The following is a 15,945-nucleotide window of genomic DNA, read 5'->3' as shown; positions in this document are numbered from 1 at the left end:
TCAGTTCTACAGCAAATTAGTGAAAATTACTAATGATTGCCTAAAGGAATATATTATATACTATTAGTTCTAATGACATTAAAATCTGCAAAAACAGCTTTTTGTGGTTGTAGTCTAGCATGCTAAAATTTATACCACCTTTAACTTCTTATAATTGAAAATGAGTTTACCCTCATCTAGCACAAGCAGATTGGACTTCAAAAGCAATTTGATTTTTACATACACAATGTTCATCATCCTAGCTTCAACTGAGGTTCTTCCTATCTACCACCTACACCACCATTACAGAAATACCTGGCACAGATTTAAAACATACATGTTACCATACATATTCATCTTGAATAGAGTCTCAAGTCTTGAGAGCATTAAACTGATAACCTGCTAGACACAATGTTTTGAACAATAAAGCTCAATTGCAGATTAGTAACCAATTAGAAAAAAAGACATTTCTGAAATACTATATACATTAAATTTACCCTTTGCAAATATATAATGAGACACTTTTTAATGTGTTGAATACTGTCCTCATTTTGTTTAAGATAGCAAAAAGCTGTGATAACAGAAATGATATTGAACAACACTCAAGGAAATAATTAACACTCTATGGATCTCAATCAGCAATCTTTCAAGACAATTTGATTTTATGCAGATGTTGGAGATTATGAAGTACAGGAACAATACATGCCTAAAAGCTGCACAGTGCTGCAACCATGTTGTGGAATAGATTGCTACACAACACAATTATTTGAAGCACTAGAACATGCCAATTTGATGATATTTTCTAAGAAAGCAGTTCTAGGGCAACAACTCTTTTCTTAAGGTAAAATATAAATTTTCAGGAAACCTATCAAGCTATGTTTCTGAATAACAAACTCTGATTTCTGTAACTAAATGGTTACTGGGAAGACATCAACTTGGCTAATTTATGTCCTCCTCAATGGTAGTTACGAGTATTCAGTTAAATAAATTTGAAAATATTGCTGTTTGATATACTTAAGTATTAAGAACAAAAAGCACAAATGTATTTCCTATTAATTTCAAACAAATCCAAGAAAACCTGGTCACAGCATGAAAATAGTTAAACACTGAATCGGCAAAATATCTTTTTTTTAAACAAAAACTTGTTGCGGTCAAACAAGCAGGGGGAAAAAGAAGGGAACTATCTTACTCCTCCTAACCTGATGGTAACAGCACTAAAGCCCTGATTTTAATCTAACTCACCCAGTCAGAACGCTGCATGTTTGGATTGGATGTTTGATTTACACAGTCTGATTTTATACTCCATTGACTTCTGTGTAGCCAAAAGCTGGTAAGGTGTTGATCAGGTGTCTCACCTGAAAGCATCTCATTCTTGCTGGGTGCTTTAAGTTAAAATCAGGGCTCAAGGCTTTCAGAATAGCATTGATGACAGCAGATTAACTTCACATTATTCTACAAACTAAAGACACCCATTTCTCTCAGGCTTTTCCATTGCATTTTATTTTGACAGTCTTGCCCATGTCCTGAAGGTGACGTTCAATTCCATAATCTCTGCCTTTGGTATCTCACCAACAGGGCTATACAACATGTGTGAAACTAGAGCGTGGGCAGACTATCTGACCACACATGTATCAGAGATGAGCCAGGCCTTTCCTTCAGCTGACAACAGAAAGCCATATATCCAAGTTTGCTGACAGCGCAAAGATTGATGGTGTGGAGTATTATGGACGGACCAATAAAATTACCAAGAAATATTCATATACTGAGTGGGAAAACTGGCTGGATTTCAATGCCGGAGGGATGTGAAGTCATCCCATTTACACCAAAAAATGGATGGACCTGGGTATTATTTAAATGGCGAAAACCTAGGAACCATGGATGCCCAAAGTGATCTGAGGATCCACCACGTACATGGGTGACAAAAATCTGGTTAGGTACAAAAGAAAAATCAAAAAGACTAATGGAATGTTTGCCTTTATAACAAGTGGGCTAGAATATAAAGGGATGCAATTTCAGAGTCACGGCAATGTGGTTAACTTTCAACTGCTCTCTGAAATGGCCTGGAAAACCACGTATGTTGCATCAAGTCGCATCAAAAAACAGTAGGAATAAAACTGGATGGACCACTCAGTATTGACCAAGGCACCAGTGACAAAAGCACATCCAGCCCAGTCAACAATATACTATCACCATGCTAAATGGGACAAATTCAAAACAGATCAAAACTCAATATCCACTCGGGGCATCATCATCATCATCAGCAGAATTATATGCTATATAATCTATAATACAATCTATAACATCATGGTCTTGCATAAGCCTCACTCCTACCATTACCGTCAAGCCAGGGGACAACTCCCTGGTTCAATAAGGAGTATGGAAAAGCATGCCATGAGCAGCACTAGGCCTACCTAAAAATGAGCTGCCAACCTGATGAAGGTACAGCCCAAGGCTATATGCATACCAAACAACTGAAACAGCATGCAATAGAAACAAGCGATTCCACAACCAACAGAGCAGATCAAAGCTTCCTAGCCTTCAGTTGTGAACGATGGTGGACAATTAAGCAACTAACGGGAGATGGGGGGGCAGTTGGGGAGGAGGTTCCATGAACATACCATCCTCAGTGATGGTGCAACTCAACATGAATGTAAAAGATAAGCTTGAAGCTTTTGCAACCATTTTCAGCCAGAACTGACAATTGAGTGATCCATCTCATCATCTCCACCATCACATGCATTGGACGTCATCTTCCAAAATCTTTAGATTTAGTCCTGGCAGATTGGAGGGTGGCAAATGTAACCCCACTATTTAAAAAAGGGAGGGAGGGAGAAAACAAGGACTAGCCTAACTTCAGTAGTAGGGAAAATGCTAGAGTCTATTATAAAGAATGTGGTAACATAGAAACATAGAAAATAGGAGCAGGAGTCGGTCATTCGGCCCTTCGAGCCTGCCCCACCAATATGATCATGACTGATCCTCTAACTCAACACTGTACTCCTGCGCTCTCCCCAAATACCTTGATGCCTTTAGAGTCCAGAAATCTATGTATTTCCTTCTTAAATATATCCGGTGACTTGGCCTCCACAACCTTCTGTGGTAGAGAATTCCATAGGTTCACCACCAGCTCAGTGAAGAAATTTCTCCTTACCTCAGTTCTAACTGGTCTACCCCGTATTCAGAGACTGTGACCCCTCATTCTAGACCTTCCAGCCAGAGGAAACATCATCCCTGCATCCAGTCTGTCCACCCCCGTCAGAATTTTATGTTTCCATAAGATCCCCTCATTCTTCTAAACTCCAGTGAATAAAGGCCTAGTTGGCCCAATCTCTCCTCATACATCAATCCTGCCATCCCAGGAAACAGTCTGGTGAATCTTTGCTGCACTCCCTCTATGGCAAGTATATCCTTTCATAGGTAAGGAGGACAAAACTGCACACAATACTCCAGGTGATAACAGCACACTTATAAAATATCAGCAGGTTTAGACAAAGTCAAAAAAAAAACAAAAATACCTGGAAAAACTCAGCAGTTCTGACAGCATCTGCGGAGAGGAACACAGTTAACATTTCGAGTCCGTATGACTCTTCAACAGAACTAAGAAAAAATAGAAAAGAGGTGAAGTATAAGCTGGTTTAAGGGGGGTTGGACAGGTAGAGCTGTATAGAGGACCAGTGATAGGTGGAGATAACCAAAAGATGTCATAGACAAAAGAACAAAGAGGTGTTGAAGCTGGTGATATTATCTAAGGAATGTGATAATAAAGGTACAGAAAGCCCTAGGGGGGGTGGGGTGGGGGGGAAGGGATTGAAATAGGCTAAAAGGCAGAGATAAAACAATGAATGGAAATACATTTAAAAATAATGGAAATAGGTGGTAAAAGAAAAATCTATATAAATATTTGGAAAAAAGGGGGATCGGGGATGGAGGGGAGAGTTCATTATCTAAAATTGTTGAACTCGATATTCAGTCCGGAAGGCTGTAAAGTGCCTAGTCGGAAAATGAGGTGCTGTTCCTCCAGTTTGCGTTGAGCTTCACTGGAACAATGCAGCAGGCCAAGGACGGACACATGGGCATGACAGCAGGGTGGAGTGTTGAAATGGCAAGCGACAGGGAGGTCTGGGTCATGCTTGCGGACAGACAGAAGTTGTTCCGCAAAGCGGTCACCCAGTCTGCGTTTGGTCTCTCCAAAGTAGAGGAAACCGCATTGGGAGCAGCGAATGCAGTAGACTAAATTGAGGGAAGTGCAAGTGAAATGCTGCTTCACTTGAAAGAAGTGTTTGGGCCCTTGGATAGCGAGGAGAGGGGAAGTAAAGGGACAGGTGTTGCACCTTCTGAGGTTGCATGGGAAGGTGCCGTGGGAGGGGTGTAGGGGTGATGGAGGAGTGGACCAGGGTGTCCCGGAAGGAACGATCCCTGCGCAATGCCGCCGGGGGTGTGAAGGGAAAATGTGTTTGGTGGTGGCATCATGCTGGAGTTGGCGGAAATGGCGGAGGATGATCCTTGAATGCGGAGGCTGGTGGGATAATAAGTGAGGATAAGGGGGACCCTATCATGGTTCTGGGAGGGAGAGGAAGGTGTGAGGGTGGATGCATAGGAGATGGGCTGGACATGGTTGAGGGCCCTGTCAACCACCCTGGGTGGAAAACCTCGGTCAAGGAAGAAGGAAGACATGTCAGAGGAACTGTTTTGAAAGTGGTATCATCGGAACAGATGTGACGGAGGAGAAGAAACTGAGAGAATGAGGTGGACTCCTTACAGGAAGCAGGGTGTGAGGAGCTGTAGTTGAGGTAGCTGTGGGAGTTGGTAGGCTTGTAATGAATATTGGTGGACAGTCTATCACCAGAAATCGAGACAGAGAGGTCAAGGAAGGGAAGGGAAGTGTCAGAGGTGGACCATGTGAAAATTATGGAGGGGTGGAAATTGGAAGCAAAGTTAATAAATTTTTCCAGGTCTAGGCGAGAGCATGAAGCAGCACCGAAGAGCTCCCTGTCGCTTGCCATTTCAACACTCCACCCTGCTGTCATGCCCATATGTCTGTCCTTGGCCTGCTGCATTGTTCCAGTGAAGCTCAACACAAACTGGAGGAACAGCACCTCATCTTCCGACTAGGCACTTTACAGTCTTCCGGACTGAATACTGAATTCAACAATTTTAGATCATGAACTCTCCCCTTCATCCCCACCCCCTTTCCGATCCCCCTTTTTTCTAAATATTTATATAGATTTTTCTTTTCCCACCTAATTCCATTATTTTTAAATGTATTTCCATTCATTGTTTTATCTCTGCCTTTTAGCTTATTTCGATCCCTTCCCCCCCACCCCACCCCCACTAGGGCTATCTGACCCTTTATTATCACATTCCTTAGATAATATCACCAGCTTCAACACCTCTTTGTCCTTTTGTCTATGACATCTTTTGGTTATCTCCACCTATCACTGGCCCTCTATCCAGCTCTACCTGTCCCACCCTCCCTTAAACCAGATTATATTTCACCTCTTTTCTATTTTTCCTCAGTTCTGTTGAAGAGTCATACGGACTCGAAATGTTAACTGTGTTCCTCTCCGCAGATGCTGTCAGACCTGCTGAGTTTTTCCAAGTATTTTTGTTTTGGATTTCCAGCATCCGCAGTTTTTTGCTCTTGTCTTAGACAAAGTCAACATGGATTTATGAAACAGAAATCGTATTTGACAAACCTACGGGGGATTTTTGAGGATGCGGCTAGCAGAATAGATAAGGGAGAGCCAGTGGATGTTGTGTATTTGTATTTTCAGAAAGCTTTTCATAAAGTCCCAAATAAGGGGACATGGGATTGGGGTGTAATATATTGGTATGGATTGAGAATTGGTTAGCATACAGGAAACGGAGTAGAAATAAATGGGTCTTTTTCAGAGTGGCAGGTGGTGACTAGTGGGGTACCGCAAGGATCAGTGCTTGAGCCCCAACTTTTCTCAATATACATCAATGATTTGGATGAGGAACCAAATGTAATATTTCCAAGTTTGCTGACGATATGAAGCTTGGTGGTAATAAGTGGTGAGGAGGATGTTAAGAGGCTTCAAGGCAATTTAGACCAGTTGAGTGGGCAAATACATGGTAGATGCAGTATAACGTGGCTAAGTGTGAAGTAGGGTTTCTTGGTGACTATCTTATATTAATCTTCCCCACTGGAGGAAACATTGGGCAGAATTTTCTGCCTACTGGGAGGGTGGGCCCAACCCAATCTCTGGCGGGCGGGGAGCCGATTGCCACTGGAAAAGCAAGCCCCGCCGCCATTTTAAGTGGGTGGGTCAATTATGCGCTTCCTGTGCCAGCAGGGGTGGGGGATTCCCCAATGCTAGAGTGAACTCTTTCGCGTGTGCGCACAAATGAGCGAGCGCACGTCTCCCTGAGACTAAGTGCTGCCTCAGGGAGATTGCTGAAAGTAATACAAACATTAAAAATAGAAAAAAAAAATCCTTAAAATGTCCTCCTCATGTGACAATGTCATACGAGATGGGGCATGTTAATAAATTTCACAAAAACTTTATTACACTTTTTTAAACCCTACATGAAACCTCATCCCACCGGTGGATGAGGTTTCATGTTTTGTCAGAAGCCCGCCGGGGCTCCTGGCCTGTTCGCCAACCTTAAGGTTGGATGGGCAGGTCCTTTAATTGTCTTAATGATTCTGTCAATGGCCTTAATTGGCCATTGACAGGTCGGCAGGTGCACAGCTGATTTGGCTGTGCCCCCGCTTTCCTGAAAATTTCTCCCCCGACGTCATCCCGCATCATTTTGCGTGTCGGCAAGGGTCCCCGCCCCCTGCTCTCTGACGGCAAAATTCAGTCCATTATCTCTGCATCCACTCTATCAAAACCTTTCATAGTTTTAAAGGGCCCTCATTCTTCTTTCCTTCAAGGGAAAAGAGACCCAGCCTGTCAATCCTTTACTGATATGTGTACCCATGCATTTATGGTATCATTCTTGTAAATCTTTTCTGCACCCTCCCTGTGTCCCTATATCTTTTTATATTATGCCGACCAGAACTGCATGCAATACTCAAGTATTGTTTAACCAAGATTTGATGCTGGTTTACTTTTCAGGTTTACTCTTCAGGTTTACTCTTTCCCTCTGGAAAAAAAACACCATGCTTGGTTTGCTTTTTTTATGGCCTTGCTAACCTGTTGTGCAACTTTTAGTGTTTGATGTATTTTTACTCAGAGATCCCTTTGTTCTTCCCCTGGACTTGCACTTTCCAAGTAATGTGTTCTCTCTATTCTTCCTTTCAAAACATACCTCACATTTGTCTGTGTTGAACTTCATTTGCCAATTATTTGCCCGTTCTGCAAGTTTATTAATATCTTGTAATTTGTTGCAGTCGGCCTCAGTATTGACTATCTCCCCAAATTTGATATCATCCACAAATTTAGAAATTGTGTTTTTGATTGCATAGTTCAAATCGTTAATGTAAATTATGAACAACAGTGGTCCTAGCACTGAACCTTGTGGAACACCACTTGCCACTATCTGTCACTCCGAATAACTACCTTTTACTCCCACTCCCTGCTTTCTGTCATGAAGCCAGCTAATAATCCATTCTTCCACTTGTCCCCTGACTCCACATTCTCTGATCTTATTCATTAGTCTATTATGGGGGCACCTTATCGAAGGAGTTTTGAAAATCCTGATACATTACAACTATTGGTCAACTCCCTGTTACCTACCCAAAGAGCAATATTCTCCATTTTTAAATCCATGCTGACTATGCATTATATTTTTTTGTTTCTAGATATTCTTGTATCCTCTCCTTTAGCAGGGATTCCATGATTTTTCCTACCACTGATGTTAAGCTGACTGGTCGACAATTCCCTGGACATGTCCTGTACCTCTTCTTAAATACAGGAATTGCATTAGCTATCTGCCAGTCCTCTGGCACATCATTTTTAACAAATTATTAAATATGTATAATAATCCATCTGCTCTCTCTTCCCTAGATTCTTTCAAAATATATGGATACAATCCATCTGGACCAGGATCCGTATACTCATTGAGGTTGTTTAGATTATTCAATATATCCCCTTTTTAATTTTAAATCCATTTGTCATTGCTCATCTCATTTAATGTCATGTCTGCATAATCTACCTCCCTGGTAAATACTGAAGCGAAATAATTATTTAATATTTATGCCATCTTTCTATTGTTACATGTGGTATTATCCTGTTTATCCTTTAATGGTCCTATTCCCATCACAGCCTTCCTTTTTTATTAATGTGCCTATAAAATATTTTATTGTTCTGTTTCATGTTCTTTGATAACTTAATTTCACTTGTTCCTCTTTGCCTTCTGAAATTGATTTTTAAAAATTTCTCTCCTAATCGCTTTGTATTTTCTTATCATGCACTACTCTGCTGTCTATGTACTTAATGTATTCCTATTTCCTAACCCTCAATTGTTCCCTTATGTCTTTATTCATCCAGAGAGTCCCACTAGCGTTTAATTTGCTTTCTTTTAGCGAAATATGTTTTTCTTGCACTCTGTTGAACACCGTTTTAAATTTTTCCCATGTTTCCCATTCTTATACTACATCGCTGCTTGCCAATATCATCAGCCATTTTATTTTGCCAAGTTCTATTGTTAGATCCTCAAAATCAGCGTTTATCTATCTTTATCATCATCTTAAAACATATAATATTATAGTAACTATTGCCTAGTTGTTTCCTTACTTTTACTTCTCTATCAGCTCTGGCTCTTTCCCCATTCCTAGATTCAAGAATGCATCTTCCCTTGTTGGGCTTTTTACATATTGGGTTAGAAAGGATTCCTGTATGCATGGTAGGAAGTCCATGATTATCAATCTGCTTTTACTCAATTCCCTTATTTGTCTGCATATTTTTTCCTCCCTTTCATTATTAGGTGTTCTGTAGGTTTCACCTATTAGTGTGATTAATCCATTATTATTTTTTATGTCTATCCATATGAATTCTATTTTTGTTTTGCCGATATTTGCGCCTCTTTTTCTACTGCCATTATGTTATCCCAAATAAGTATAGCTACTCCACCTCCCCCTTGTCTCTTTCCATCTTTTCTAAATATGCTGTACTGAGCAATGTCTAATTTTCAGTCCAGGTTTTCCTGTAGCCATGTCTCAATAATCCCGACTATGTCTGGTTCCTCCATAACCATGATTGCCTCCAGCACCCCTGTTTCATCACAGGCACTGTGGATTGTACAGATATTTAAATTCATTTTTAATACAATTTCCTCCGATTTTATGGTTAACCGACTTTTTACACTGCTGTTCTATAATTCTATTTATTCCCTTGCAATAAATGCCCTTCCTTGCTCTATTTTTTCCTAGGCTCTTCTGCCCTGTTTTGTTTATATTTAGACTGCTTATGTTTCTTGTAGATCCCTCTACTGCCCCCGACCATCCCTTACTTGTTTAAAGTCTTGCCACCTCCTTGGTCACCGATAACCTGCTCACTAATGCTCAGCTTGAGTTCCACCGGAACCACTTGACTCCAGACCTCATTACGGCCTTGCTCTACACATGGACAAAAGAACTGCATTCCAGGTGAGGAATGACTGCCCCTGATAAAAGTGCCTGGCAATAACTATTCCCAAGAAGAGAGTCTAACCACCTAGACCAGACATTCAATGGCATTACTATAGTTGAATCCCCTACCATCAACATCTTGGGGGGTCACCATTGACAGAAACTTAACTGGACCAGCCATGTAAATACTCCAACTACAAAAGCAGGTCAGAGGCTAGATTTTCTGCAGTGAGTCTCACGGGTCGGTGCAGACTCGATGGGCCAAAGGGCCTCTTCTGCACTGTGTGATTTTGTGAGTGACTTGCCTCCTGATTCCTCAAAACTTTTCTATCACCTACAAGGCACAAGTTGAGAGTGTGATGAAATATTCTCCACTTCTCTGGATGAGCACAGCTCCAATAATACTCAAGAAGTTGGACAACATCCCAGACAAAGTAGACCACTTGATTGGCAATCCCATTCACCACCTTAAACATTCATTCCCCTCACCATCAGTGCACTGTAGTTGCAGTGTTAGCCACCTACAAGTTGTACTGCAAAGAATGCCAAGGTTTCAACAGCACCTGCCAAATCCAAAATCTCTACTATCTAGAAGGCCAAGGGCAGTAGGCAAATGGAAACACCACTACATGCAGGATCCTCTCCAAGTAACACACCACCCTGACTTGGAAATAGTCACCATTCCTTCATTGTTACTGGGTCAAAGTTCTGGAATTCCCTATTTAGCAGGTTGAAGTGCCTTCACCGTGTGGACTGCAGCGGGAGTGGCCACCCATTACCAGCCTCTCATGGGCAATTAGGGTGGGCTATAAATCCTGGCTTTGCCATTGATGCCCAAAACTTATGAATACATTTTTTAAAAATGGTTTTGCTATAGCTATACCAAGCCCTAGATAGGCCACATCTGAAGTACAATGAATCGTTCTGGGCATTGCACCTGGAAAAGATGGAATGACCTTGGAGGAAATGCAACATAAATATCCCAGAATACTACCAAGGTTCCAAAAGTTAGATTATGAGGAGATATTACATAAACTGTTTTGGATTTGTATTTTCTGGAATATAGAAGGTTAAGGGGTGACTTGATTGGGATTTTTAGGATTTTCAAAGTAATTTATAGGGCAGATAGAGTGAATGTGTTTTTGCTGGTAGGGGAATCTAGGAAAAGGGAACAGAACATTAAAAATCAGTCAGGCCATTCAGGAAGGAAGTTCGGAAACATTTCTTCACACAAAAAAAGATGGTAGGAATGTGAAACGCTCTCACAAAAAGCAGAGGCTAATAACTCAATTCATAATTTTAAAATTGAGATTGATAGATTTTTTTTCCTAAAAAGGACACAAAAGGATGTGGAGCCAAGATACACATCAGCCATGATCTCACTTAATAGCAAAATAAGTAAGAGGGCCTGAATGGCCTACTCCTGTCCCTTTGCCCCTTCTACACACAATCCACATTTCTCTCCCATTCAATTTCTTATTATCTAAAGTGTAGTTGATGTATGTATTTTTCCTACTGAAGTCCATCACCTCTATGCCAAAGTCCATTTGCCACTTAAGTGTTCAGTCTGCAAGGTTTCTAATTTATTCTTGCATTTTGTTGCATTCTTCCTCAGTCTTAGCTATACCCCCTAATCTGCAAGTTTTGATATTGAACAGCTTATTCCTAAATCTCATACATTCATAGAAACATAAAGGAAAATGCTCCATGAATACTACAGTATTTGTTCATATAATAAACTGGTTATCCTCAGACTCGTCTAGTGGTTAAGAGTTCAAATCCCTTCATGGCAAGTTGTGAAACTGAACACACTAAATTTGGCTAGCACTAGAAAATTAGCATGGAAGCTGCAAAATTGTTTTAATTAAAATCCCTTTTAAGGTCAACTTTACATATTCTGAAATGTGTTTAACAGGAGCAAATACAACCCAATGAGCATTTGCTTTACATGAGTATTTAGGGTATGGATAGGAAGCAAATCACATTAAAAGAGATCAAAAATAAATTAACGTAGTGGGAGCAGCTTTAATGTGGGTGGCGATAATTAACTAGAAATTTGATGTGATTTGAATTCAAATGAATTTGTTGAACAGACAAATGTCTGCATTAATTCAATCATAACTGCATTTTAATTTGAAAACAATTATTTTAATATTCTGCCCATTCAGATTAATTCAACAGATTTTTAAAATTTAACCTTAGGATGTGGGCAGTACTGGCGTGACTATTTAACGCTATCCCGAGTGGTCCTGAGGGCATTAAGAGTCAACTAGGTGGTGTGGGAGTGGAGTTATGTGCAGACCAGGCTAAGTAGATTCTTTTCGTTGAAGGACGTTAATGAAACAGTTGGATTTTTATGATAATCTTTCAGCTTTCAGTTTCATTTTTTGGTGCTACTTTATAAATGTATTTACTTCAAATTCAAAGCTGCCGTATCACATACCAATTCAGTATCATACCATTAAACTATCATATCCTTTACTATCTAAATGTCACTGCTGTAGAACACTAACAAATACTATAGTACACTGATAGTTTTTATTTACATTTTTATGAAGATAGAAAAAAATAACAAAACAACTTTAAAATAAAAGGTACATTTTTAGAATTCAGATTTTCTTAAAGAGTTGAGGCTACAACATTGAGATAGTGCTTATCTATGGCAATGTCTAAGAGGTTGCAATGTTAACATTCAAAATGGACTTTGAGAAATAAAGACAGGAAAGTTTTAATGTCTTAGGTGTTGTAAATTCCAAGCTTACATAATGTACATAGTAAACTAATTAATGCAAAGCAGGCAAGGTAATGGTATCCAGTTTATTAGATTAGGAACATAGGACCTGGGAGCAGGAGTAGGCCATACAACCCTTTGAGCCTGCTCTGCTAATCGATAAGATAATGCCTGATTTGTTTGTAGTCCCAATTTCACTTTCTTGTCTGCCCCCCACAAAACCCTTGACTTCCTTGTCTATCAAAAATCTATCAACTCAGCCTTGATAAATTCAATGACTCAGCCTCCGCTGCTTTCTGGGGAAGAGAACTCAACATAGTAATGACCCTCAAAGAGAAAACAATCCTCATCTCCATCTTAAAAGGGAGACCTCTTATTTTTAAACTGTGCCCTCTAGTTCTAGTCTCCCCCACGAGAGGAAATATTCTCCCGGTATTCACTCTATCAATTCCCCTCAGGATCTATATGTTTATAAGATAAGCCCTTCATTCCACTGTTTCTTTCATTTTGAGTACAGAAGTGCAAACAAGACTAAAGGCAGATTTGCATTTGTATATCACCAAACATGACTTCAGGATGTCTCAAAGCACTTTATAGCCAATGAATTATTTTTGAAGTGTGTCATTGTTGCAATGTAGGAAAACACAGCCGTCAAACTGTACGCAGAAAGGTCCCACAAACACCAATGTGATAATGAACAGATAATGGGCTGAATCTTCTGAGGAGTGCCAATCATCATTGGATCACTACTCTGCTTCTTTTTTTGCACCAAGATAGGTTCGCGTTTCTGGTCCAAACTTCCAAACAGGGCTTCTTCAGAAATGCGGAGCGTACCTGTTCTGAGTTCTTCATACTGCAAGATTGTTGTGGGAAGGCATGCCATGCCCCCTTTTTATGGCACAAGCTGCTATATTTTGGTAGGTAGACTGTTTAAAGGCTCCAAAGCCACTTTAAGAAGCTATGGAGAGAAGGCAAGTGTGTAAGGTAAGTAAGTTAAAGGGCAGGTGGGTGGTGAAGGGGCAGGGTGAAGGAGTAGGATAGGTAGGTGGATGGGTGAGGGGGTAGTGTGGTGGGTGAAAGGAAGGGTGGGTAACGGGGTAGGGCTCGTCAGGGTGGTGAGGGCGGGTGGGGGGCTGGGGGTAGTCTGGTAGTTGGGGGGGGTGTTGTTGGGGAGTTGGTGGTCAGTAGTATAGTTACCCCAGGAGTTAGAATTGGTTTTATTTCTTCTAACTCTTACTGGGTAACTATTCAGGTAAGTGAGTTGGAACCATTATGACTCTAGTCTGAGTTGGGTCCAAACTTCCTGGGAAACTCCTGCATGGTTGTGTGTCGGGACTTCCGAGGGGTCCCCAAGCATTCCTTGGGGGGCTACCTCCAGGGTACAATCATATGGAGATCAGAAGATCTGGGCCAATCTGTTTTTGTGATGTTGGTTGCAGGATAAATATTGGCTAGGGCACTGGGGAGTACTCTTCTGCTCTCTTTTGAAATAGTGCTGTGATATCATTCACATCTACCTGAGAAGGCAGAAGGGTCTTGGTTTAAAGCCTCGCTCAAAAGATCACACCTCCACCAGTGTAGCACTTCACTGACTGGCACCCTAGATATTGCACTTAAGTCTCTGCAGTGGAATTTGGCCCAAAACCTCTAACCCAGAGGCAGATTACTACAACTGAACCAGAGCTAAGACAGTGCTGTGCAACAGACTGGCAAGTAGCCATGTGTGGCAAATTTTAGTTTGGATTAATAAATAAAAACATGTAGTTGTCAGAATCATCGAATATGTGGTCCTTATATTCACAGAACATATGCACACATGCACTTTTTCTGTGTTTTGTTGTGAATGTGAAACTATATATGGTGGTTGTTTAAACTCTCTTTTAATTTAAGGTAAAACATAATGTCTTGGAATGGGGGATGGTGAAATCACACTAAACTCTGACTGGAGATAAGTCCATGTGATTTGGTTGTCATTGCGAAAGAGGCCCAGGCGAAAATCTGTAGAAAATCAAATGCCAGTTTTCACACCTTGACACAAAAGAGGGGCATCTGGTCTTTCTGGATAAAGACTCTCAAAATCAGAGAAACCTGGAGTGAGAGCGATATGTTGCTAGGGGAAGAAGCAGATAAGCCATGGTGCGAGAACAGGATGCTTGTAAGGTCAATTTTCTGTTCAGAAAGAACACAGAACAGATGGGACTTTTGGAGATAAGAGTCAAGGAGTCACCAGGGTGTTCTTTGCTGCTGGAAGTCAGCTCTGGGCTACGCAAAATACTGAGTATAGGGACTTTCAAAGGACACTGGAAAACTCGCCCTAGCGTGGAAAAGCTGGGAGGAGTGCAAGACTTAATCTGCACAGCTACATATCTGCTGAGAGCATGATGTGATGTACAAACAGGTCATAAAGAATTTTTGACTGAGTCAAATGGTTAATGGGGAAGTACACTTTCTGTAGTTTGGCATATCAGTTGCCGATTCAATAATGCTTAGTCTTTGATAACTTTAGTTTGTTTGTTACAGTAAAAGTCTTAAAACATGAAATCTTTTCATGTGATTCTTTCTCTGGGTCACTGGGAAATTCATATCTCTTTTTAAAAAGGTATTAGTCTTTACAGCGATTGTAACACTTTGTTGGTAAAATGATAATGATATAATAATCAGAATGTGCAATTGTTATTGTGATGGTTGTGAATGCTTTACTTTCTTGGTTACTGAATGTTGGTAGATGTATTTTATGTAAATATACACATTTGAAGTATAAGTACCTGTACTGTTTTGGTGTATGTAAAGTATTATTTTTACTGAAATTAGAGCATGTGGCTAAAGTGGTGTTCCCACAGCTATAGATGTGGTTAGTCAGCAATTTCTTTTGGACAACAATGGACTGAGACCTTTATGCACTCATGGGATTCACTGCAGACTTTGAAGAATGATAGCATGGAACATTTAAAATTAGATCTGTTTGTCAGCTCACCACTATGTCAGCAAAAATATTCACCCGGCTGTAGAATCAAATTTTCAAGTAAACTTGACTGTTAGATGCAGATAATTAAATCTAAAAATACTGAAGGGTATGCTTTGCAATACAGTCTTTTAAGTAGATTTCACATATTCCCACACTCCATACATAGTGCACCCAAAAAGATATTGGAAGAGAGCAGATTGAAATAGGCACAAGGGGCTTTTGAGATTGAAACTAAACCAAGGGGTTTATCTTTAGAACAGACATTGCTTGAAACATTAATCAACCTTGTACCATTTTGTTCCACTGAAGGGGAAGCAAAGATACATGCCTGTCCTTGGCCTGCAGCAATGTTTCAGTGAAGCCCAACGCAAACTGGAGGAACAGTACCTCATCTTCCAATTAGGCACTTTACAACCTTCCGGACTTAACATTGAGTTCAACAACATCAGACCCTGAACTCTCTCCTCTATCTACACTGCTATTTTTATCCCCTTTTTACTAAATTCATTTAAAAAAAATCCACTTATTTTCTAAATTCATTATTTTCATTCACTTATTCATTATTTAATCCCTTTTATTCCCCCCCCCTTTTCCCATTTTTGATCCCTTTTTCCCCCACCACCACCCCCTTCCCGCACCCCACCCCCACAAAGGCCATCTGTTACTTGCTCATGTTGTTCTTTTCAGAGTGCTTACCCTTGACCTGTTATCACGTTCTGCTTTCTTACCTAA

General features: G+C 40.5%; 1 protein-coding gene across 2 annotated transcripts in view; it reads right to left on the bottom strand.

The window, feature by feature from the left end:
- Window positions 1-15,945, bottom strand: part of itfg1 (integrin alpha FG-GAP repeat containing 1) — a 292,356-nt gene that overhangs the window by 75,123 nt on the left and 201,288 nt on the right. The gene's annotated exons all lie outside the window — the stretch shown is intronic.

The sequence above is a fragment of the Carcharodon carcharias genome, chromosome 7 (assembly GCF_017639515.1).
Source record: "Carcharodon carcharias isolate sCarCar2 chromosome 7, sCarCar2.pri, whole genome shotgun sequence".
Lineage (NCBI taxonomy): Eukaryota > Metazoa > Chordata > Chondrichthyes > Lamniformes > Lamnidae > Carcharodon > Carcharodon carcharias.
Note: the sequence above shows the minus strand (reverse complement) of the source record. Positions and strands in the feature narration are given on the sequence as shown.